The 24,933-nt window shown below is 43.2% G+C and overlaps 1 long non-coding RNA gene across 1 annotated transcript in view; it reads left to right on the forward strand.

Moving 5' to 3' along the window:
• The first annotated feature begins 1,863 nt into the window (after nt 1–1,863).
• LOC132531431 (uncharacterized) overlaps nt 1,864–24,933 on the forward strand; it is a 38,055-nt gene continuing 14,985 nt past the window's right edge. The window contains exons 1-2 of the long non-coding RNA XR_009544103.1: nt 1,864–2,114; nt 14,512–14,667. This is a non-coding gene — a long non-coding RNA (uncharacterized LOC132531431). The remainder of the gene's footprint in view (nt 2,115–14,511; nt 14,668–24,933) is intronic.

Here is a 24,933-nt window from a genome sequence, read left to right on the forward strand (position 1 = left end):
CTACTGGTTTTAGCAGCCATTGGTGGTATCTGCCCATGTCCATTATTTCATTAGGGGTTGCAAAATGGTGATATTCCAATTCCATCATTTCTTGTTTATTTTGGAATTCTTCTCCTAAAGAAGAATTTTCCCTTTCCATCCATTGTTACCCAGAGGTATAGTTCATATAGGAAAGGGGGAATAAATACTTGATTCTTTTCCTTTGTTTGCCAGTCTTCAGAATAATGATTTGAGTCTCTGGCACTCTTAAAAGGCGACTAATTTTTTAAAAAAGTATTGTTAGTCAACTCCGGATTTCCCACTTTCACTGTGTTTCAATTTTTGGTAGATATCATTCTTTTCAAGGTTTCATTTATCATCTGTGGTCAGTGGGAGACTTTTCAAGTTGTCTGCTGCATACTTTTGACACAACCCCAGTGAGTCTGCAGCTACAGCCCCATTCACTGCTTAGCATTTATATCCTTTTCTGACCTACAGAGATTTTTATCTGGTGTTTGAGCCCAAGTTTGGATTTTTGTCTTTTTGTCTTTATACTTTATCATTGCTTTCTTTATGAAGCAGAGTGGTGAATCACTGCACCAGCTTGAGTGAAAAGTCAAAAGAATTTTTGAAATGATCATCCATTTGTAAGATACCCTGAACAATAAAAATTGAAATTTCAGTGCATGATGACGTAAGACGAAAGTTTCATGATCATGAGACACATGTAGGGAGATGAAAGGTCCAGAAAGGGTCAAGCTGAAGATGTGTGGTCTTGACGACAGGGTGGAGGAAGGGGATGTCAGAACTCCATGTTCACTGTGTACATTTCGCCACAGGTCAGCCATAGGAAAATGTTGATCATTCTCATTCTAGAATGTGAATTAGCCACTCTCAGCAAGTTATTTTGCCTTAAGTTTTAGCTCAAAGGACTTTTCCAGGTGATGTTTATCCACAGATTCTTGGATGGGGTGACCTACATACCTCATGTAGAGAATAAGCACAAGCAGGTAGAATGCCCTCCCAAAGAGCTGTCCTATGAGGTGTATTTTTGTTGGACTGGCCTTTTCCTCTACAATGACATATCCAATATTTTAAGTTCTCATATTGATACTGTAGGAATAATCTGTTCATTTTCTATTTTTAAAGAATCCCCTTTTTAAATTTACATTAATTTTTGAATAGTTAATATTTCAAAAGGATGTGTGTTTCTCGTTAAAATGATTTTTTTCTGTGCTGAATGAAACTGTCTGAAATATGTTTATTAATTTAAAAAGACAAATGTTTGTGTGTGTTTATTGTTTTGGGTTTCAATGCTATCATCCTTATCTGGAATAACAAAAATCTCTGCCCTTTCTCCTTCCCAAATGTTCATGATTAACTTTTTAAATTGGAGCTAAGTAGCGAAAAACAAATATATACATCAATAAATAATTATTATTTTCTGAGATACTCTTGAAATATGAAAAGTTTCTTTAACTTTACTTTAAATTATTCTTAAGTTTAGAATAATTGAGCACTTTCTTCTGGTAGGAAAGATGCTAAAATTAATCCTAGACTGATATTGCATTTTTCTGAGGAGTATTATAATTTAAATTAATTCACCTTATGTTAATGCAGTTGAAACAAGTTCAGTTTCTTTTATATGTATCACTTGAGTGGAGGTTCAGACTATTGGCATTAAAAAGTAATGTGAAAAAAAGGTAACAGAATATTTGATGGTTGATGAGGTCTAGACTTCTTAGTTATGTTGTGTATGAATCCACAAACACCAGATTTTGGAAAGCGAGTTCTCACTAAATGGACTGGGTGGTTTTAACATTCCAGTGTTGACTGAAATCAGTTAATTTCCCCATAGCATTCTTGTTTCTGCTAGAGTTACTTCGCTGATAGTTTTTTTTAAATTTAAACTTAGGTACTTTTTATAAGTCTGGATTTTCAAATTTTGTAGACAGGCGATCCAAAGCCAGGCGTGAAGTTTAGGAAACCAGGACCTCTGCCTTGGCTTCCTCCTTCTGTCACCTCCAGGAGCTTGCTGCAGGCACTAGGAATATGACTGAGAAGGCCCTCTGATTCGGAGCTTAATGGCACATGAGATGACAGATCTAAAATGACCGTGCTACCAACACCACAAGGTGGGTCACCTCTTTCATGTTGGGTACAATATGGTTCTGAATTGCCTTGTTCTTAGTTTTGAATTGGACAGTTTAGTTGCTTGTAAGAGCTACATTTTATCCCATCTTTTAAATGCTCTTTGCATTTCCCTCTGGTATTTTTAGTTATATGTGTTTTATTCTTGTTACTAATGTAATAAATTTATTGTAAATATTCAACATGAGAGAAATACAATGTAAAAAATGAATGCGTTCAACAATCTCATTGTAGCAGATGCTGTTGGTGGCCCCATCCACAACCACTCAGACTTGTCGGTTTCATGTATCACTGCCAACACCAGAAAGTTCTTGCCTGTGGACTTTGCTTGAGGGCCCACTCTACCTGTGTTTGGGATGGTTGGAAGTGCTGGGGAATGAGTAACCCTTGGGATCCCTCGACCAGTGACTGACAGGATGCGTGAGTAAATATCTCAGCCTCCTTGCCTCTTGGTTGGGATAACTGAAAATAATGAATGTTCTGCAGTCTCTCCCGGCATTCCCTGTTGGAATTAAGATGAAGTTTCCCACAGTAGCAACTTGCTTGAAAACACACTTTCTAATGGCTTCCTTCCTTTCCTGGTATTACATCTCCACTCCCTTACTGAGGTTTCCAGGTATCACTTCCCAAATGAACCAGTTGTACTTGTTCCTTCTGGGAGGACCTAACCTAAGGTACCCATCATCCAAGGATGACACCATGGCTTTAAATTCTCACTCTTCTCATGTGGATGTGAAGAAACTACACTGTTCTAGGGGCTTTCTTGAGTGCTATTAGGCTGGAAATTTAACCAGAGATCCTGTTCATTATTTAGGAACTGAGTCAGGTTGCCTGTTCCCTCTAGACAGTCAGTTATCTGGGTTTCTCCAACTTGGCACCACTGACATTTAGAGCTGGATAACTTTGTTGCGGGAGCTGTCTTGTGCATTGTAGGACGTTTAGCAGCGTCCCTAGTTTCTATCCACTAGATGTCAGGAGCATCCCTGACCTGAGTTATGACAACCCCAAATATTTTTAGACATGGCCAAAAGTCCCTGGGGGCCAGAGTTGGCCCCAGCTGAGGACCACTGAGTTAGATCCAAGTTTGTGTGGGTCTAATGTGGCAAGTTTGTTTAGGGTATTTAAAGGCTTCCTGATCACCCAACGGGAAGGAAAGGACAGATTGAGGATGACCTGAAAAAAATCTTTGTGGTTATCCCCTTGCATTGGAGCTACCTCCTCCCAATAAAATACATATAAAAGGTATATATTAGAAGAATTTTTGTGTGGCAGTAAGGGTTCTTGGGTGGTGATACTTAGTCTGAGAGAAGTTAACATCTTCAGAGAAGGTGGCAGCTGGCTGGTGTCCTGAAGTAACTTGGGAAGTTACCACTGAATTTTGCAGAATGCCCAGTGGATGCAATTCTTCAGTAAGAGGGAGTTCATGAAGACCTGGGAATTCCTGCTTTCAGTATGCAGGTAGATAAAGAGCATTTGATGTTTCCACCTGCTGCTCTTCTGGTTTGGTGTAGGGGAAACCCAATCCCAGATGCAGACGGGAAGCCAAGAATTCTTTCCACAACAAGAGTCAATCCAGTCACATCCTAGAGCGACATAGGGTGGGAATCGAACAAGTATTTGACATACTTTGTTTTCACGCTAGGTGTGAAAAGATAAGACTGTCCAATGCCAGGGAAATTGTTAGGGAAAAGAGATAGGTTGTCATCTAGTTGATAGTTTAGAATTCCTGACTCCTCCCTCAGTTCTAGTTCTCAAAGGCTTGACCGATCCCTTTCATATACCCTGGGAACATAGTCCAGACTTATCTGAGCTGCACCTTTACTCGCCTCAAATATGAGATATCACTTCTCCTTTTCAAAGTGACTCCACTTTTTCCTGTGTTGAAAACTGCAGTGGCTGATTCTGTCCTCAATTTGGAATCCTGAGGAAAGGCATAGGAAAGTCAGTCTTTTCTAAAATGATTGGATTGTCATGGGAAACATGCTACTGCACCCTCTGTTTCATGGTTGACGGTGGTGATTCTCAAAGTGTAGTTCCAAAACCAGCTGCAGCACCATCTCCTGGAAACTAGTGAGAAATGCAGATTCTCAGGCCTATCCCAGATCTGTTGAATTAGAAACTCTGGAGGTGGGGCCCAGAAATCTGTTTTGTAACAGGCTCTTGGGGGTGATTCTGGTTTGCACACTCAGGTTTGAGATTATTGGTCCATGTTATAGGGGAAAAGGAAAAGTGAGGATGTGACTTTCAATCAGGCTTCTGCTTGGATTCCTGCACCCAGGGAGGGTCCTTGTCTTCATCTCCTTGCCCATGGAGGCCCTGACACCAGGCCCTGAGGACGATCACCCCTCTCATAACTCAGACCTCTGTGTAGCACCAAGGACATAGACACGGGGAGTGAGACTTCCTGGGACCAGGGAGCAAGGCCTGCCTAATTCTCAGTAACAGGCAATGATATCCCTTGTTGGAAATGTCATTGCAAACTGCCTGCCAAACACAGCGCTGGGTGAACAGTGGTGCTGGCCTGTGGAAATGCTTCCTCTGCCCGTTCCCTAAAACAAATGAGAACAATGGCCATCTTTAAACAGTTCCAATGATGTGCCAGGCACCGTGTTAAATCAGCCCTGTGTGTGTAAATTTCATTTAACCCTCACAACATCTCTCTGTGGTGGGTACTTGCTATGGACTGAAAGTCTGCACCCCTCAAATTCATATCTTGAAGCCCCAACCTCCAAGGTAATGGTATTTGGAGGTGGGGCCTTTAGGAGGTGATTAGGTTTAGATGAGGGTGGTCATGAGGGTGGATCCCCCACTGATGGGATTAGTGTCCTTATAAGAAGAGGAAGGGACCAGAGCCCTCTCTCTCTCCATCATGTGAGGACACAGTGGAGAGGGGACATCTACAAGCCAGGAAAAGCAACCTCTCCAGAACCCGCATCTGCTAGCACCCTGATCTCAGGTTTCCAGTCTCCAAAACTGGAGCAAATACAGTACTATTATCATCCCATTTTACAAATGAAAAAAGAGGTTCAAAAAGACCGAGTCACCTGTCCTGGTTCACCCAGCTAGTGAGCAGCAGAGTAGGTTTGGTTGTGGCCTGTGTGATTCTGTCCTTGTCAACCTGCAGGTCCCCATCTCCTGGGTGGCTGAGGGTATAAATCCCTGCTTTTGGCTGAAACCTTAGTGACAGGGCCCTCTTGTCTCATCCGTCACCCATGCCTGGCCTTTGACCCTTCCTCAGTGATCCAGGCCTCAATTTTCCTGTGTTCTTCCTCTTGACTTCACACAGTTGTCCAATTTGGGGAGTAGCTATATTAACCTGCTCTGTTCAAAATCACTCTAAGGCCCTTGCACGGGCCTCTGTTCCCTCCTCCTCTCTTGCCCTTCCCCCATGAACCCACTCTCTCCTGGTGACTTGTTCAAGTGCCACTGGCAGACTCTCTGCTATGAGAAGGCAGTTCTCTACCTCTCAAGACTACGCTCTCTCGTCTTGAGGCTGCTTTTATTCACTCTAAGCAGACTGAGGCCTGGCCTGTCCCTTAGAAGGTGGATTGCCATATCTTTGCATGTGTTGTCTGTGTTTGCCTTACTTCTTTGGTGAGCTCAGTACTGGAACCCCTGTGTATTGTCACTCAATGAGGCTGAAGCAGAATTCTGAGGATAAGGGCTCAACTGGGTAAATTTTATGACTGAGGAAAGATGGTGTGTGTGTGTGTGTGTGTGTGTGTGTGTGTGTGCATCTGTGTGTTGCTTCGGGGGTGCTATTGGCAGAGAGGGAATGGTGCTATTCTGGATGTATCTATGTTTGTGCTGACATTTCATGTTTGTAAAACCTCACAGCTTGATGTTTTGATCCAATAAAAATCATCCGGGGAGTGAAATAAAAATACCCAGAAGATTGGTGGGCAGGAGAGCTGACTGTGTGTGAAAGACACCAGGAAACTCTTCTTGTCACCCAAAGCATTGCTAGAAGGAAAAAAACAAATAAACAGTCAAGGAAAGAAGACCTAGCAGGCGATAGGGGGATGGCGGTCCTGAGTTTGCCTTGGGCCTCTCATGACAGGCTTTTGTCTTGTTAGAGCTGATTGGCACAGAACTTATTAAGACATTTAGAAGTGTTCATTCCTTGGACTATTTTGGACATTATACCAACTTCTTCTGGTGGGCTTTTGAAAGGACTCTATTATGTCATTTTGGCTTGGGACCCAGGAAATGAGCCGGCACTCTTCAAAGTTGATGAAACATCATCTGTCATAGAATTTGCAGGTGTGACTCAGTTCCTGCACTAAAATATACAATAGGAGGCCAGGGCTGAGGAGCCAGCCCTTTGGCAGGCGTAACGAGCATGCTCTGAGCAGTGTGCTGTCTAGATTTGAAGTGACTTATTTGTGGGAGGATCAGACCTGCTACCCTCAGCACCATGCAGGCCTCTCTTGCACCTGGGAAGTGCAGGAGAACCCCCTGTTGTTTCCCTGGGGATGGTTGCAGGTTACCCTACGGATGTGCTTTGACATCACACATGACTTTCATCTTCCTAAAGAGGGGAATTTTGTTGACAGGCTCATGGCACTGGTGGTGGCCATACTGGCCAAAATCTGAGTCTTTTTTCTAGATGAGGTGGGTTCCAGGAGTGACTGGGAATATTAAAGTGGAGTGCTCTTGTGTTCAGAACCTCACCTCCCCAAACCATGTGTTGCCTACAGAATCTGCCCCCCAGGGAAAAATAAGCAGGCTGATTTTTGCCCCTTGGATGAAGGGCTCCCACCTTGGCCTGTCTCCCCCAGGCTTTCTCTTGTATGAAATTCCTTTTTTTTTTTTTTGCGGAACGTGGGCCTCTCACTGCTGTGGCCTCTCCCGTTGCGGAGCACAGGCTCCGGATGTGCAGGCTCAGCAGCCATGGCTCACGGGCCCAGCCGCTTCGCAGCATGTGGGATCTTCCCGGACCGGGGCACGAACCCGTGTCCCCTGCATCGGCAGGTGGACTCTTAACCACTACGCCACCAGGGAAACCCTGAAATTCCTTTTGAAGATGATGATGTGTTCATACTTCGGGTAGAACAGTGATTTTTCAATCTTTTTGGTCACAGGACCTCTTTATACTTCTAAATTATTGAGGACTCCACAGAACTTTTGTTTCAGTTGGTTATATCTGTTGACATTTATCATGACAGGGGTCAGCAAACTGTGGCCCATGGGCCAAATCTAGCCCATGACTGTGGTTTGTAAATAAAGTTTTGGTGGAACACAGCCAAATGCATTTGTTTATGTATTGTCTATGGTTCTTTAACGCTCTAATGGTAGAGTTGATTAGTTGTACTAGAGACTGGCTGGTGAAGCCTAAAATATTTATTATCTGTACCTTTATAGGAGAAGTTTACTGATGGCTAATATAAAAAGTAAAATGAGAAATGTTTAAATATTTATTTATTAATTCATTTAAAAAGTCAGTAATAAAACCATTACAAGAAAACAGACAACTTTTTTTTAATTGAAAAATGTCCATACTTTCCAAAATATAATAAAACAAAAAAGCAATTATACTCCAATAAAGATGTTAAAAAAAAAATATTTAGTGAGACTCAGAGTGGCGTTGTTTTCCATTTCTGCAAATTCCTTTGATGTTTTGCTTAATAGGGACAGCTCAGTTCTCATCTGCTTGCATTTAATCTGTTGTGGTATGTTGCTTTGTTTGAAGTGGGTGAAGAAAATCCAGCCCCGTAAAGGTATGTAGTTAGAAAAGGGAGGGGTATCTTAGTAGTCATTTCAGATATTTATGGATGTTTCCCTTTGACTACAACAAATCTTGACAAGTGGTAATTTCTAGAAGGCTGCATGTAGAATCTGAAACCATAGCAATGAAAATTTCATACTCTGTTATGTTAAAATCCAGTGGTCTAAATTGTACTTTGAATGGTTCTTATACCCATGTAAGATTTTTGTAACATCATGCATTAATTATTTTGAAAATATTAGTTCACTGAGTTATTCATATCTTCCAAATGTTGACATATTTCATTTTGTGTCATATCAAAACATCACATTTGTTAATATCCCCATCGAGCTCATTAGAAGAGTCTTTAAGCTGTCAAACGCATGATGGTGCATACAGTTTTCCAAAATTCTAATTTTTGCTTGAAAGCTCAAATTTTATAATTGACATCAAACTCTGCCAGTTGTTTTGCTTGTCGGGATCTGCTCATTTCATTCATTTTCAAGAAAATGTCTGCCAAATACTCAAATCTGTATAACCATAGTTTGTCTGTCAGTCAGCTAAAGTGGTGTCCCATTTAAAAAAGGACTAATTCAGTTTTCAGCTCTAACAATTGCACAAGAGCATTTCCCAGAGACAACCATTCAATAAGCAGAAGTGCTTTATGTATATTTTTTATATATTCACACAGCATGTTATATAAAAAAATATATATATATATTCAAAGGTTGCAATTAATAAAGTTAATATTTCTTACAGCTTCATAGAGGACATTTTTAAAGTAAAACTGTTTCTTCTTTCTTGTGAGTACGTGGTGGGAAAGACATACAGTACGAGGCCACTGCCTTGACATATGCTAAGGCACCAGCAGTTTTACCCTCCCCCTCATTGCTTTTGGATCATCCGTGTGAATGTCCAAATAGTGAAGAAGACAAATAACATCTTACTATTATTATGAACATAGATTTGACCTTGTGGATCTTTTTTTATTGAAGTATAGTTGATTTACAATGTTGTGTTAATTTCCGCTGTACAGCGAAGTGATTCAGTTTTATACACACACACACACACACACACACACACACACACACACACACACACACACACACACACACACATGTTCTTTGGTGGGAATGTAAGTTGGTGCGGCCACTATGGAAAACATTATGGAGGTTCTTCAAAAATCTAAAAATAGAACTATCATATGATCCAGCAATCCCGCTCCTGGGAGTATATCTGGACAAAACTCTAACTCAAAAAGACACATGCACCTCTATGTTCATAACAGCACTATTCACAATAGCCGAGACATGGAAACAACCTAAATGTCCATCAATAGATGAATGGATAAAGAAGATGTGGATCTTTGAAAGTGTGTCCATGGGCCACTCTTGGAGAACCTGCTGAGGTAGAAAGGGAACAAATTGAATTAAATTCTGCTGGTTCTAGGAGATGCCATGTGGGGAAAGGGTGATTAAGTCCTGTTGGGAAAATGCAATGTATTCTATGACAGTGTTGGGATTTCCCAGTGCTCATTAGCTTTTAAATGCTCTGAGAAGTCCTCGAGAAAATAAATGTCTTTGAACTTGGGATTTTTCAAACTCGTTTGGGCAAAACATCCTTTTCACTTTTTCAATATATGTGAATACCCTTTGGGAAACCATGGCTTTCAGGGTGTATACGTGGCTGTTGGGATCCCTGAAAGCAGGCTGTGATGGGCTGAGAAGTGATGTGTCGGGGGAGGGCTCGGAGAATAGGCGGACCCTGGCCTGAGACCACCCCTGGGGCATCTTTTCTTCGTTCCTGGGCTGAGTTCCTGACCACAAAGCCAGTGACTGAGCCCTTGGAAAGTATGCAGTAGTGTAATCCTCCCACCCATGTGCCTACTCCTTGCAGAGGATGCCAGCAGATCTGCATTTTTCACATTGCTGGGTAGATTTTGAAGAGCTGAGCCAGGCAGAAAGGCCCAGACGTCTGCCCTGAAGGGGGCAGGTATGTCTCAGGGGTGCTTAGCAGTGAGGGGTTTATTTCTCTCTTCCAGCCCCGTTTGTGTTTACGGGTCTAGAACCTCAGCCACCTGGCCCTAGGGTTCTTGTGATAATTGGGTGCAACCCCTTTTTAACTGTGACAGGCTGGGGACTCCGAGATGGCACAGGACTTTCTAGGGGCCATTCTCCTGAGGATTTACTCTGTACAGCCCATCCTCCGAGAAGAAAATTCCCCGTCTAAGGAAAAATACTGAGTGTGATGATTCATCCTCAGTGAAGTTGAACTTCTGAAGTTTCTTCCTCAGTTGCACTTCCTTCCCTGACAAATACCTCCTGTCAATTTGTATACACACCCCTTGGTTGTGGCTTCCCCAAACTGTCCCAAGGCTCTGTGCCTGCATAGTTTAAACAGATTTGTGTCATGGTTTTTCCTACAGATAATGACAAATCTGCAAAGGGAGTGTGTGCTCTTTCTGTACAAAGTCTTTCCAAACACCCACCCAGATATTCCATCCTGTCCATGGGTCCCCTCTCTGGTTGATGCCACCAAGGTTGTGGTGTAATTCTGGGCAATCACTTCAAGAGCCTTTTGTTGGGCATCCACTGTGGGCAAAGTGCTCCCCAAGGTGTGTGTGTGTTTGGGGGAGGGAACAAAGTCAATTAAACTGCCCAGCGCGGGAAAGCAAGATGTTCACAGATATCCCTGGGGGTGAGGAAGTTGGCGGGGGTTTGGGGGTGTGTGAAGCAGGAGCCTGGAGGGCAGGGCAGGGGCACTTTTGACTGGAAAGATCCCAGGAGGCTGCCTGGAGGAGGAGGCATTTCTGGTGGTCCTTGAAGGTTGACCAGAAGGCTGCTGGGACAGGGTTTGTGTGACAGTGGGAGGTGCAGAGTGGGAAGGCCCCTGCACACAGTGATGTGTGGGTCGGGCTCAGGGGAGGGGAGGGAGGTGTGGATAGGGATGGGAGGAAGAGGGCACAAAGGCTGTTAGCCAAGACAGGTGAGAGGGAATCAGGACATTGGTGGTGGGACTGCAAAGGCAAGGGAGGGTGACCCTTAGTGTTCTCCTCTATGAATGAGTGGGGCATCAGACTGGATCCGTGGGGTGGAGAGGGCAAGGGAGATGGGACCGTCCCACCCCAGTTCATTTGAACATACCTGCTTTTACCTGTTCTAGACTCTGCATTTTGGCATTGGACTCATTCAAACCAAAGATTCTGTTGCTTAAAAAATACACTGAAAATCACAGGTAGCATGTCTGCTAAGGCACCTCCCATCTCTAAATGTATCCCACACTTCTTGGTAACCTCAACTTCCTGATGTTTTCCGGGTATTTTCTTATGATTCTCAAGCATTTGGCCTTTGTCCATACTCAGTGACAAGATTCTAGAGGGCAGGGAGCTTCTATACACTTTGACTGTTGTTAAAACACCCAGCAGGGGTGTGAACACAGGCCTTCCATAACTGCCGCTGGGGTGCTGCCACCAGTGCTCTGAGCAGGCTTCTGAGTTCCCACTGTTTCCCTCTCTCTGAAAACTGGCCAGTGGGCGCCTAAAGGGTTTGATGAAAATGACACTGAACTGGGCAGGAGACCTGGGTTCAAATTCTGCTTGCCGTTCCCTAGCCCTGGGACTGGGGCCATTCACACAGAGTCTTTTTCTTGGTTTCGTTTTCAGTGAAATAAGGGAGCTTTTTTTAAAAGCCATGTTTCCCAAATGTGACCACAGAGAACTAAGATGACAACAGGGTGTCCAGACACATTATGAAGACATAATGTCTTGTATATATATAATTTATTATTAAAGTGTTACTGAGTTCATAGTGCCTGTTAATGGCAAGTGTAATAAAGACTAACATTTATTAAATGCTTGCTAGTTGTGAATTATGTGTGAGTGCCTGTCTCAGGTTGGACTTTCAAGCCCAGAGAAAAGAATTTGTATGCAGGAGACTCATGTAGGATTTCTCTGAGAATGGACAAAGCAGGGCAGAGGAAGAGAAGAAACCAAGCAGGGGTGTGATTTTAGGTGAAGCCCCAGTCTCAGTCTGATCGCATAGGGGGCTCTGGAGTGTAAGTTACATTGTGGAGTTTGTCCTCACTGATGGCAAGGGAACTGGGCTTTCATATACCGACCCCGGTCCACTGCGGGCTCAGGGCCACCTCAGTGGGGTGATGGTGGTGCTGGGGGCTGTGAACTCCCAGGTGCTTCTGGCTTTTTGTGTCACATCACAGAGCAGCCTTGGTAGCCTTCAAACAGTTTTCTGATGAGAGTTAGAAAGAAGATGAAGGGAAAAAGCCCAAGAAACCATGTGAATGCTCTGATGGTTCTGGTGGAGTGTTCACAGGACCTGCTTGCTCATTCTCAGCTCACTCAAACTGACAAAAGAAATTTTCACATATTGAGATATAGGGAAGTCATTCTGGCTTATCCATGAATTAACCTGAATTTTACACTAACTAAAATAGCCTGTTTATGGCCTATCAAACACACATTGTACATGTGCTTTAATTATTAGAGAAAAGCACACACTGACCAAAAATAAAGAATGTCCATGTTAAAAATAAAGATTAAATGCCTGTCTTCCTGGGATGCCAATGCTGGTACTCCTTTAACGATAAGACACCCTCCGCAGGTGCGAGGCCATGCTGACTTGCTATGTACATGCTGGTCTGTTCTTTTTTTTTTTTTTTTGAAACCTTGAAGAAATGTATCCCTGACTTTAATGTTCTTTGCTCTGACAAGGTATAAAACTGTGCTGGAAACCATGCTTCTCTGGGACAGTTCCTCTGAGTAATCTGGGCAGTGGGCATCCAGGCTAGCCCTCAGTTTGGCTCAAATAAAACTCTTTCCTATTTCTTATTCTTGATTGTTTATTGCTTATTTTCATTGACAAATCCTTCCAACAACCTTGGGAAGTAAGTAGTATTGTCTCCATTTTACAGGAGACTGAGGCACGGAGAAGTTAACTTGCCTATGATCACATAGCTAGGAAGTGGCAGACCCAAGATTCAAAGCAAGAAGCCCATGCTTTTACCACCATACTGCATGGTGCTTCCCCAAATACAGCAGCTGTCATGTGTGTAATCGAGAATATTTGGGGAAAGAGTGAACAAAATATTGGAGGGTCTGTGTGGCAGTCTAACGTTCGATGACATCATGAGCTCTTGCCAGTTTGTGCTCTGATTTCAAAGCAATTTCAGGGGCAATTTGGATTTCAGTTATTTTCTGTCTTAACAATCATTCTGACTGAAGCAATTTAAATCAAAATCATAAAGGTCCAACCGTAGTTGGTTAATAGCTACGAAAACAATGGCCAGAGGTGAAAGATTTTTAAAGAACTACAAGGCATTTCTGTTGGCAGAATAATTGAGAGATGGCTGTTTGGGCGGGAAGCAAGGTGATCTAGATTTCTAGTTTCAGTAAAATTACTTAACTGACAACATATGGTTCCCAATCACTGTAGCAGACCAGGGAGGTGTCTTTTAAGTGGGGAACACGTGGAATGGTGCAAGATGGAAGATTCCTTACTATGGCAAAGAGAAAAGGTTGTCTTCTAGTCACTGTTAAATTCTTGGCATTAATCGTCTCTTTCCTCCCTGTAATCCTGTGTTCATGAGGGTAGTGACACAAAGTTCCCATCATGGGCCACTTTGAGACTTCCATGGCAGTGAAGCACTCTATAACCGTGCCGTGCGCAATACAGTCAATTGTTGAGGGCGCTCGGGGGAGGTCTTGACCTAGACTCACAGTGGTTCTCAATCAGGGACAGTATCCTTGCCCTCCCCAAGGGTTCTTGGAAATATGGGAGGGATCACAGTGAATAGGTTATTTCATGGTGAGTGTATGTGAGCTACTGGAATTTAGTTCCCAGGGGACTAGTGGTGCTAAATGTCCTGCAATGCACAGGACAGGCCCACTTGAGGAAGAAGTCTCACTCGAATGCTAATGACACCAACACTGAGAAACTCTGTGAGAAGTGATTGGAGGAAAGTGAATCATCTTCGAGTATGAGAAATCATGGCCTCTGAAATGACTTACACTTTTCCATGTACCTCTGGAAGACCACATGTGAAATTAGATGGAGACCAAGCATCTCAGCAGTTAAGGCTGCTCAGGATGGACTTGTCCTTGTCTTTGGTAGTGAGCTCCCCAACACTGGAGGTATTCAAGAAGAGGCCTGTTGACCTCATGGAAGGGATGTTGTGAAAGGGATATCCAGCCTGAAGAAGAGGGTGGATTAGATGATCCCTGAGAGGTATCCTAGTACCGAGATACAAGGATTCTTCTTATGGTTTATTCTCAGAATTCCAGGTGAGGCTTGGGAAGAAAGGAGTTAAAACTGAAAATCCCCCTGCATATGTGTGAGGTCTAGTCTGAGAAATAATGATGGACTGAAAGAACATGAGTCCAGTATTAAGAGATAAAGGAAAAAGCACATTGTGTTGGAAAGACCTCTGGGTGAGGAGTCAGCCAGCCCTGATTCCTGTCTCCACTGGGATCTCGCTGGTGAGTGTGGTGCTGGGAGGATCACATTTTCTCTGCATCTGTCAGGTGACGGCTGTCAGTGGTTCAAAGCTCAGAATCTGTGATTCTATAGTTTAGGGGTAGACCCGTGTTCTTTTTTTTTTTTTTAATGTGGACCATTTTAAAAGTCTTTATTGAATTTGTTACAATGTTGCTTCTGTTTTAGGCTTTGGTTTTTTGGCCACAAGGCAAGTGGGATCTTAGCGCCCGGACCAGGGATCGAACCTGCGCCCCCTTCATTGGAAGGTGAAGTCTTAACCACTGGACCACCAGGGAAGTCCTCTAGACCATGTTCTTTGACATAATTCTACTGTGGCCTTAGGTAAGTACTTTATGATTCTTTCCCAATATGTGAAATAAAAATATTGTCTGTTTTTTTTTCTAACTCACAAGGAAATAGAATCAAGTAAGCTTGACAGCCAGAATACCTACCTTAAAAGTAGAAAGGATGGTAAAGTAAGTGTCATTTTGACATTTTCCTTCTCTAACACCACCTAAACGTTCTAGTACCAGTGGGTAAATGGGTCTCACTAAGTTGTTTGCATCCTTCACAAATCCTTGATACCCTTCTTTTTGGAGTCCCATGCTTCATCATAGCGAACATATTATAATATTCTCACATCCCCATTAAATAAATTTACATATAACAGTATGTTTTTTATTCTGATAAAATGTTTTATAAGCATTTAATTAAATTATACTGAGTTTCATATTTTGGAGATGATGAACTTGTTTTGTCTTGTTCTCAAACCTTCTTGGTAGGCCCTTTAAAAACTCAGAGCTACTTGTCACTGTAACTAATAATGCTTGGTAAATGTCTTTAGAGAAAAGACTTAGGTCAGTTGGTAAAGAGAAAAAAATCCCTTTCTCAGAGCCTTCCTCTATGCTCCAATAGGCTAGCCCTTTTATTTATTTATGTTTTATAGCATTCTTTAAAATATCTATTTATTTATTTGGCTGGGCCGGGTCTTAGTTGTGGCACGTGGGATCTTCGTTGCCACGTGTGGGATCTTTTAGTTGCGGCATTCGGGATCTTTAGTTGTGGCATGGGGATCTTTTAGTTGCGGTATGCGGGATCTAGTTCCCTGACCAGGGATTGAACCCAGGCCCCTGGAACTGGGAGTGTGGAGTCTTAACCACTGGACCACCAGGGAAGTCCTGGTTAGCACTTTTAGGTCAAGATGCATCTGGGCACAGGAAAGGAGGACATGGGGAGGCCATTGGTAATGGCCAAATGCCTGCAACTAATTTGTAGGTACCTGTGAAAAGTAGTGAATGTGCATGCATGTGTGTGTGTGGTAGTGAGAGTGACAGATGAGGGCCCTGAGGGGTAAAGGGTTATGAGAGAAAGGACAGCACAGGGTCAATGGTAGGGCATGGTAAGCAGAGTTCTGAAATGGCTCTCAAAATACCCACCTCCTGGAGTACACAGCCTGTATAATCCCTCTCCCCCTACCCCCAGTTGAATGTGTGAACATGATGAGATTTCACTCCTGTGGTTATTGTCATATGGCAAAGGTGAATGGATTTTGTAGATTTAATTAAGGCCCTTAATCAGCTGACTTTACATTATCAAAGGGGAGATGATCCTGGGTGGGCCTGACCTAATCAGGCGAACACTTTAAAAGGAGGTCTGGAGGTCAGAGATGGAAGAGGTTAGAGATACTCTCCTGTTGGCCTTTGTTATGGACTGAATGCTTGTGCCCCACCCCTCTCCCCAGTCGTATGTTGAAGCCTTGACCCTTAATATGATGGTTTTAGAGCTAGGGTCTTTGGGAGGTCATTAGGGTTAGATGAGGTTGTGAGGGTGGGGCCCTCAACATGAGATTAGTGCCCTTATAAGTAGAGGCACCAGAGAGCTTTCTCTCTGTGTCTCTCCCTCCCCGCCTCCCCACCCCGAGCACATGCATGTGCAAAGGTCACGTGAGCCCACAGTGAGGAGGCGGCTGTCTGCAACCCAGCTGGAGAGCTCTCACCAGAACTCGACCATGCTGGCACCCTGATCTCGGACCTCCAGCACTGTGAGAAAATAACTTTCTGTTGTTTAAGCCACCCAGTCTGTGGTATTTTGTTATGGTAACCTGAGTAGATTCATTTAGCCTTGAACAAGCAAACTACCATGTTATCAGAGGGCCATGCAGCAGGACTAGCAGGTCTTTAGAAGCTGAGAGCCTCAGTTCTACAAATGCAGGGGGCTGAATTCTGCCAACAACCAGTGAGCTTGGACAGGAACCCTGAGGTCCAGATGAAAATGCAACCTTGTGAGATCCTGGGCAGAGAACCTAGCTAAGCCATGCCCAGGCTCCTGACCCATGGAACTGACAGATAATAAATGGGTGTGGTTTGAAGCCACTAAGTGTGTGGTGATTTGTCGCATAGCATAGAAGACTGAGGCATACTGCCTGTTGGAGGGCTGCCTTTGCTCAGGACAAGACAAAGTTGGGGAGGCGGTAACCTGTTTTCCGTCACTTTCCTTCTTAGTGTCACTCAGCTGAATTTTTGCACCTATATGATTCACAATATATTTCTCTCAGGAAAAGTGAGGAGAGTCTCTGTATTGGCTTCAGAGACTAAAGGTCCAGCTAACCATGGACTCCATGTGTGATGGAATTTCTGTGCTGAAGCACTTTGCAAGTTTTCCTTGGAAGGTAGCTCAGGATGGATTTAAGAGAATGAGAAGCTTTTATCGGCCATGGCTTCAAGGAAAGAAGCAGTGCCATAGGAGACCAATAATTCCTTTCCGGATAATATTTCCCATTCTTCTCTCCTGTTGCTGACAGTTGCTCTTTATTTGTTCTCAAATGAATTCTACCAGTCGGCCCGCAGCTGGAAGTGTGTTTGGTCACCAGGAGGTTCTCTGCCCTGCATTCCTCCTGGAGAGATGAAAAAACTGGGAACTCACCCTGTTACTCTCGAGTTTCCTGCCTTTTTTGACTCAGCATTAAGTGGAAAGAAAGTTGAGTTTTGATAGAAAAAAAATCTCTCGGACTCTCTCCCCTTTCAGGTTAGAGGAAGAAAATGCATCCACAAACTGGAGCCCTGGTGGGCGTGAATTGCACAGTTTCGAGGAAACTTGATATTGTGTCTTTGACATCACGTTGCACTTGATTAAGGGCCGTTTCATCCTGCTGATGGAGTCTCTTTCCCCCATGACCCAGGTCCCCTCCATAATCCCTCTCTCAAAGCCTTTTCCTTTTCATTATGTGGTCGTAATTATTTCTCTGTCAAGCACATAACCTAACACCTCTCGGTGCACAGTGCCAAGGTTTGAAACCATAATAAGTGGAATGCTCACCTTTGAAGCCATTACTTCAATCATTAGAACAAAGTTTATTCCTCAAGAGGACATTAACATTTGAAAATGTGTCAACCAGAGTAAGAAATTCATCACGATCATGGACTACCTGCCAACTGGTTAAAATGCAATATTCCAATTTTCCTGGATTTTTTCAACGATCTAACATCTGACATTAGTTTACGTTTTTAAGTTGTCTTTGTTCAGTTCCTGGTAAGTTGTTTGTGAAGGTCAAAGAAGTTGATTTTTAAACACCAAACTAGGAAAGAAATGCAGCCAGAAGAAGGCAAAGGGATCCACTGAGCGTATCAGGGCTGATGGGAGAGACTTCCCAGTCCAGGAAGCCATTTCCATCCTAGTGGGACTCAAAGCGGACAATGGCCTCTGCGTTTGGGCACCTATAATTTTAAACAAAAATGAGTCTGGTTGCTGTGCTGAATTTCTTAGAAGACTTTAATGAGATTATCTCTGAAGTTCAATTGGTAAGGAGTAAAGGACAAATATTCCACTTCTGCCTAGCAAAAAGCCACATTTCATCATTAATAGCATTGAAACCATTAGTTGAAAACATCTAGCAAAACAGTGTAGGTTGGAAAGTAAAAATATAAACTCCCCTAGATGTGGAACGTGGAGGTTAGTAATACGTTAACCCAGTGATTTTCTGGACGGTCTTTGTCATCAAAGTAGCACCACTTCTTTCTAAAGCTCAGGGAGGGAACCAGCAAAGTGAAATGGTGCAATTAGAGTGACCTTAACCGTTCACCCTGCAGCTTCGGGGATGTATTAAAACTGGGGAATATTTTTGGTAGGGTATTCCATAGCTCCTTGCCTGTGGATCCAAATCTCTTCCTGTTATCTAATGCTGCATGACGAACCACCCAAACTTCAGTGGCTTGAAACAATAATATTTATTTTGCTTATGAATTTGGGCAATGGGGACTTTTGGGAAGTCAACTGGGGTAGTTTGAAGGCTGGGGTTAGAATCATCTGAAGGTCGTTCCCTCCGATATCTGGGGATTAATCCTGGGAAGATTAAAACAGCGGGGGCTAGCACAGTTGGAGTTCCTTGGGCATCTTTCTGTTTCCATGTGTCCCCTCCAGCTTGGTGGCTTCAGAGTAGCCAGCCTTCTTATATGTCAGCTCAGCATCCCAAGGTCTACATTCTAAGAGAGAGCTAGGCTATGGTCAACAATACTACACTGTACACTTAAACTTTTGTTAAGAGGGTAGATCTCATGTTGTGTTCTTATCACAATAAAATAAAATTTAAAAAGAGAGAGAGAGAGTGCCAGGGAGAAGCTATATCACCATTTGTGACCCTGTCTTGGAAGATATGCTGCATCACTTCCACTGCCTTCTGTTTATTAGATGCGAATTGCTAAGCTGGCCCACATCCAAAGGCGGTGGAATTCCACTTCACTTTTTTTTTTTTTTTTTTTTTTTGCGATACGCGGGGCTCTCACTGTTGTGGCCTCTCCCGTTGTGGAGCACAGGCTCCGGATGCGCAGGCTCAGCAGCCATGGCTCATGGGCCCAGCCACTCCACAGCATGTGGGATCTTCCCAGATCGGAGCACGAACCCGTGTCCCCTGCATTGGCAGGTGGACTCTCAACCACTGCGCCACCAGGGAAGCCCTCCACTCCACTTTTGATGGTGTCAAAGAATTCGCAGACATATTTTAAAAGCACTGCAAATCACTAAAATGTTTTCGAGCATCTCTGCCAGCATCTCTGGAGGCACAGTTGGTGATAAAGAGACACATGAGCCACGGCCCTACCCTCATCTAGGTGCATCTCAGCCTGGATGTAAGGTCATACCAAGTAAGATGACAGTAGAGTAGGAAAAAATGATGAAACACATATAGGAACATTATCTCTAAAAGAGATTAATTACTGAACAAAGTTAAAGACAGAGCTAGGAAATCTGAGGCTCTTGAGATGATTTCTCACTGGGCTGAGGAGGTCTGGGAAGGTAGCTGTGAACTTGGAAGCTGCAAGTAGTAGTACATTTACAAAACACTTTCACATGCTGTGTAGTCACATGGTAAGTGCATTTGATTTATATGCCGACTTTAAACCTACCCCCCTCCTAGGATGAGACCTGTGGTGCAGGGCATGAGAAGTAGGTAGCTTCATGGCACTATGGAGACCCTGACAGGAAGTGCCAGCTTGGAAAGACAGGAAGTGGGGGGCAAGTTCTTTTCTATGCTTTCAAAAGCTATGTGCCCATGAGTCTGACCAAGCCAGGTGTAGATTCACAGCCAGCAGATATTCATTTTAAAAAAATTAAAAAGAAATTTTTTTTATTGAAGTACAGTTGATTTACAATGTTGTGTTCATTTCTGCTGTACAGCAAAGTGATTCAGAGACATATATATCTGTATCTGTATACACATATATATTCTTTTTCTTTTCCATTAGGTTTATCACAGGATAATGAATATAGTTCCCTGTGCTATACAGTAGGACCTTCTTATCTATCCATCCTATATAGAATAGTTTGCATCTGCTAACCTCAAACTCCCAATCCTTCCCTCCCCCACCCCCCTCCCTCTTGGCAACCACAAGTCTGTTCTTTAAGTCTGTGAGTCTGTTTCTGTTTTGTAGATAAGTTCATCTGTGTCATATTTTAGATACCACATATAAGTGATAGCATATATTTGTCTTTCTCTGTCTGACTTACTTCATTTACTATGATAATCTCTAGTTCCATCCATGTTACTGCAAATGGCATTATTTCATTCTTTTTTATGGCTGAGTAGTATTCCATTGTATATATGTACCACATTTTCTTTATCCATTCATCTGTTGATGGACATTTAGGTTGTTTCCATGTCAAAGCCAGCAAATACTGATCAAAGTGCTTTGCCCTGTGCTAGATGTTTTTACATACATTTTGTCATTTAATCATCAGAACAGCAAACAGATACATTAACATGTAATAAAGTTTCAGAGACTTAATTTTAAGGAAGAATGGAGTAAATACCGCAGGAAAGCAGGAAAGCTTTAGGAAACCTAATTCTCATTTACCCTAGGGCAACAGTCCTCAATTCTTAGTTGGGGTGATTTTGTACCCTCCTGGGGGACGTTTGGCAATGTCTGGAAACAGTTTTGGTTGTCACAACTGTGGGGACGGGTGAGGGGGAAGAAAGGGAGGTTTCTATGGGCATCTAGTGGGCAGAGGTCAGGTTGCTGCTAAATGTTCTACAATGCACAGGACAGTACCCCACAACAAAGCATTATCTAGTCCCAAATGTCAATAGAAATGAGAAAACCTGACCTAGAGATTTGATAGTATCTAAAAAGCAGATTACTATAAATACTCATGAAATCTCATACCTTCATCTACATATAAACTTTGCTTTTATTTTCTTAAATTTAGCTGTTTTTCAACTCTTAGTGTGCAAAGAATAACTGTTCAGATCTATATACATAAGACCATGTAGATATGCTCAGTGAATGTTTTAAGAGTTTTCCCAAGGGTAATTTCCTTGATATTTTTGCCTAATTGTTGATTCGAGGACCTCACTTACGTTTACAGTAACCTGGGAGTTAGCCAGGGCAGAGTATAGTATCTCCATTTCATTGATGAAGAAACTGTGACTTGAAGAGGAAAAAATGACTTGCTTAAGATCCTCACAGCTGGTAAATAATTAAGCTTGGATCTCTCTCTTTTTATTCTGCTGTTCTTTCAGTTCATCTACACATGGATATTCAATAATTTAACTGACATTTGTCCAGGCCCTGTGTTATGTATTGTATACTCCCAAATGAATAAGATGGTGACCCTGCCAGAGTGACAGAGAAAGATTATTCCATAATGGCCATTCAACATTCTTTTACACGACCATGAAATGAGAACAGGCTACTATATAAAGGAACATCTAGAAAACCAGAAAATGGTTTTAGAAATAAAAATATTATAGCAGAAATAAAAACTTTACTAGAATGGTAAATTTGAGGAAATCTTCCAGAAGATAGAAGAAAAAGACAAGGAAATAGAAAAGAGAGGAGAAAAAGAAAGAAAATGAGAGAAGTACTGAGAATGACCAACATCCAACTAATGGAAGTCTCCAAAAAATATTTCTGACATGCTCTAATCTGGACCGGCTGCTCTCCAGGCCAGCTGCCCAGGTGCCATCTTGGAATCACTCTCCAACATCATTCTGGAGATTCATGGCTTTGTTCCCGTGTAGACAGAGGGAACAGCTTGAGGGAAGGCTTGGGGGTTAAAAGGAGCAAATTTGAGGAACAGAAAGAAAGTCAATGTGGCTGGTTTAAAGGACTACACAGAGAGAGGGGAGCACGAGATCTGAGTAGATACACAAGCAGAGTCAGGTCATACAATGCTGTGTAGGCTGTGATAAGAATATCTGATTTTATTCTAATAACAAGTGTATATCATTGAGGAGGTTCAGGCAGTGACAAAGGAATGACATGATATTTATGTTTTAAAAAAACCTCACTGTGTACTATTTCAGTGGTCTGTTTGGGTGCTGATGCTGTGTAGATTTCAGTAGGGGCATTGAGTTAGAAGAGTGTGTACCCAAGGGGTACTAAGAAGGAAGACTCAACAGGACTTGGTGATTTAGGGGATGTGGCCAATGAGGGAGAGGGACGTGTCATGACTTGTGTGATACCTACCTCTTCTGTTTTGTGATTTTCTCAGGAAGTACTGCTTCCAGGATGCACATGGTTAGAGATGGTGGGTGATTTGGTTGATTCAGGGCTGGGGTTCTGCCAGCCAGGTTGAATGGAATGGAGGCAGCAAAGGACTGGGAGAATTTACCAGGGATTAATTATAATGATAGACTATGAATTCCAGGATAAACTAAGAAAGAAATGAAAGCAGAGAGAATTGACAGAAAGTGGAAAGGTATTCTCCAGTCTTCCATAGGGAAGGACTGTGATTGTGGGGATAGTTGAGCAAGTAACTTGAAAGGACTGGAATGTTTGAATTAATAATTTGTAGTAACGCAGAGTTCAAGGTGTGATTGAGGGAGGTGCTGGCTGAGCTGGGGAGAAGAGAAGGTGACTGGAAATGATAGGAAGACACTGGGATGCTGCATAGGGCTGTGCAGAGTGTGCAGTTAACAACTCCAGGGGGCACCATTCCCATAGGCTACAATGTTCATTACGCCCCTGGAGTTGGGCAATGTGGCAACTGCACCAGGGGATGAAAACAGAGGATGTTGGATGAAAATTACACATGGGTGTTGAACTCACCAGGAAAGATGGCAATAATTGGGCGAAGAAGGATACTGTGAGCCAGATGTGTAGATGAGAGTAAAGGGGAGGAGGTGGCAGGGTGAGAAGGCCTTGTCCTCAAAGGAGCAGGGATCTTGGCTGGAGGCCAGAGCAGTAACTGCCTAGAAGTGGCATTGGGAATAAGGTTACCTTCTGACAATGAGATGTGAGGGGAATGAGAAGATAAAGATTCTCATGCGGTTGTGCTCAGTGGACAGCTGAGTCTCAATATAGAAAAGGGGTGGAAGGAACTTTCTGAGACAAAATGAAATGTGAGCATTTGCTGATCTCGATGTAAGAGCTTCAGAAACCACAGTGGAAGGGTTTGATAAAGAGGGGAGGAACAGGGGCTTGTGCGTGGGGCAAGGAAATACAGAGCATCCCGGGGGTATTAATAATGCAGAGGAGAGGTTATGGAGAGGGGGGTGTATGTTGGGAGCTGATAAATGAGAGTAGTGGACAGTACCCAGGGGCCAATAAAGAGAGGTCTTGGCACCAGACTAGGGGTGGTGACAGCTCAGCAAGAGCTGAGCCCCTTGGAGGTATAAGGTGCTCCCCAGTTCTGAACATAAGTGTACTGGGGTAATGAAAGGGCAGCTTCTTAGCTCAGGCAGTTAGGGAACAGTGCCAGCTAAATCATAAAAATGGTCCCTGTTCTTTCCAATGCAGAAAAATGTCCCCTCTCCTGATTTACCAGCCATATGGCTCTGATTCTCTTAGCATTTACACAACCTTGTAATGCTAACCTTTTGCTGTGTATTTGTCTACCCAACTATAATAGAAACATCTTGAGGGCAGGAACTATACCTTCTGACATTCTCAGAGCCTGGCCTGGCACCCAGTAGATATTTGTGGGTTGGTTGGTATCCTGACATCCTGTGTTTTCTAACCCCTACTCAGTTCTATTAGTCAGAAACCTCTAAGTTGCAAGTGACAGAAACCTAACTCAAACTAATGTAAGCTACAAGGTCACTGAAAGGTTATCACTGGAACCCCATCTTGCCTTCTCCCTGCCTTCTATTGTCTCTAATTTCTACACTTTGATTCTTTTTTTTTTTTGGAGGAAGGCAGAGGGAGATTTTTTTTTTAATATTTATTTATTTGGTTGTGTTGGGTCTTAGTTGCGGCAGGTGGGCTCCTTAGTTGTGGCATGCATGTGGGATCTAGTTCCCAGAACAGGGATCGAACCCAGGCCCCCTGCACTGGGAGTGTGGAGTCTTAACAACTGCGCCACCAGGGAAGTCCCCTACATTGATTCATTCTTGATTTAATTCTTTTCTGCTTGTAGCAAAGATAGCTAGCTCTGGGCAGCTCAACTCCAGATTTATTTTGCTCTCACAATTTCTGATCAATCTCAGAGAAAAAAGAGGATGTGTGTTTCCTGAAAGCTCTGGTTCCAGTCCTTGGATGACGATGATTGGTCAGATTTGGGCTGGGGTCCCTCCTCTGAAACACTCTGTGGCCAGGGCTTGGGGTGCTCTGTATTTGTGGCCAGGGCTTGGGGTGCTCTGTATTTGTCATCACACCTGTGATGGGAGAATCAGGGCTGGGTGGTAGCCAGCCCATCAGACCAGACGGTCAGTGCTCACAGGGGAAGCACAGCAGGCATTTCCTGCGACAGCTGACTCAGCAGTGAAGGAGAGGCGACTTGGGGGTCTCAAAGGAGGGAGTGTAAGGCAAGGAATGAAAGGGAAGGAATCTGCTCTTTTACTGAATACCCAATGAATACTAAGCAGTGGCTCTTTACAGGTTCTGATCTCGTTTGATCCTCCCAACTGGTCAGTAAGGCAAGTAGGATAATTTCAAGTTTAAAGAAGGGGAATCAAAGCTTGGATAGGTTAGGTGGAAGACGAAGGTAGGATTCAAATCCAGGATATCTGACTTCAAAGGCCCCGTGCTTTCCTTTAACCCGGGTTTCTCGGCTTCAGCACTATTGACATTTAGGACCAGGAAGTCTTTGCAGGGAAGCCTGTCTTGTACACTGCAGGATGGTTAACAGGATCCCTGGCCTCTACCCACCAGGTGCCAGTAGCACTCCTCACCCAGT

Source organism: Lagenorhynchus albirostris, chromosome 13 (genome assembly GCF_949774975.1).
Source record: "Lagenorhynchus albirostris chromosome 13, mLagAlb1.1, whole genome shotgun sequence".
In the NCBI taxonomy this organism is placed as follows: domain Eukaryota; kingdom Metazoa; phylum Chordata; class Mammalia; order Artiodactyla; family Delphinidae; genus Lagenorhynchus; species Lagenorhynchus albirostris.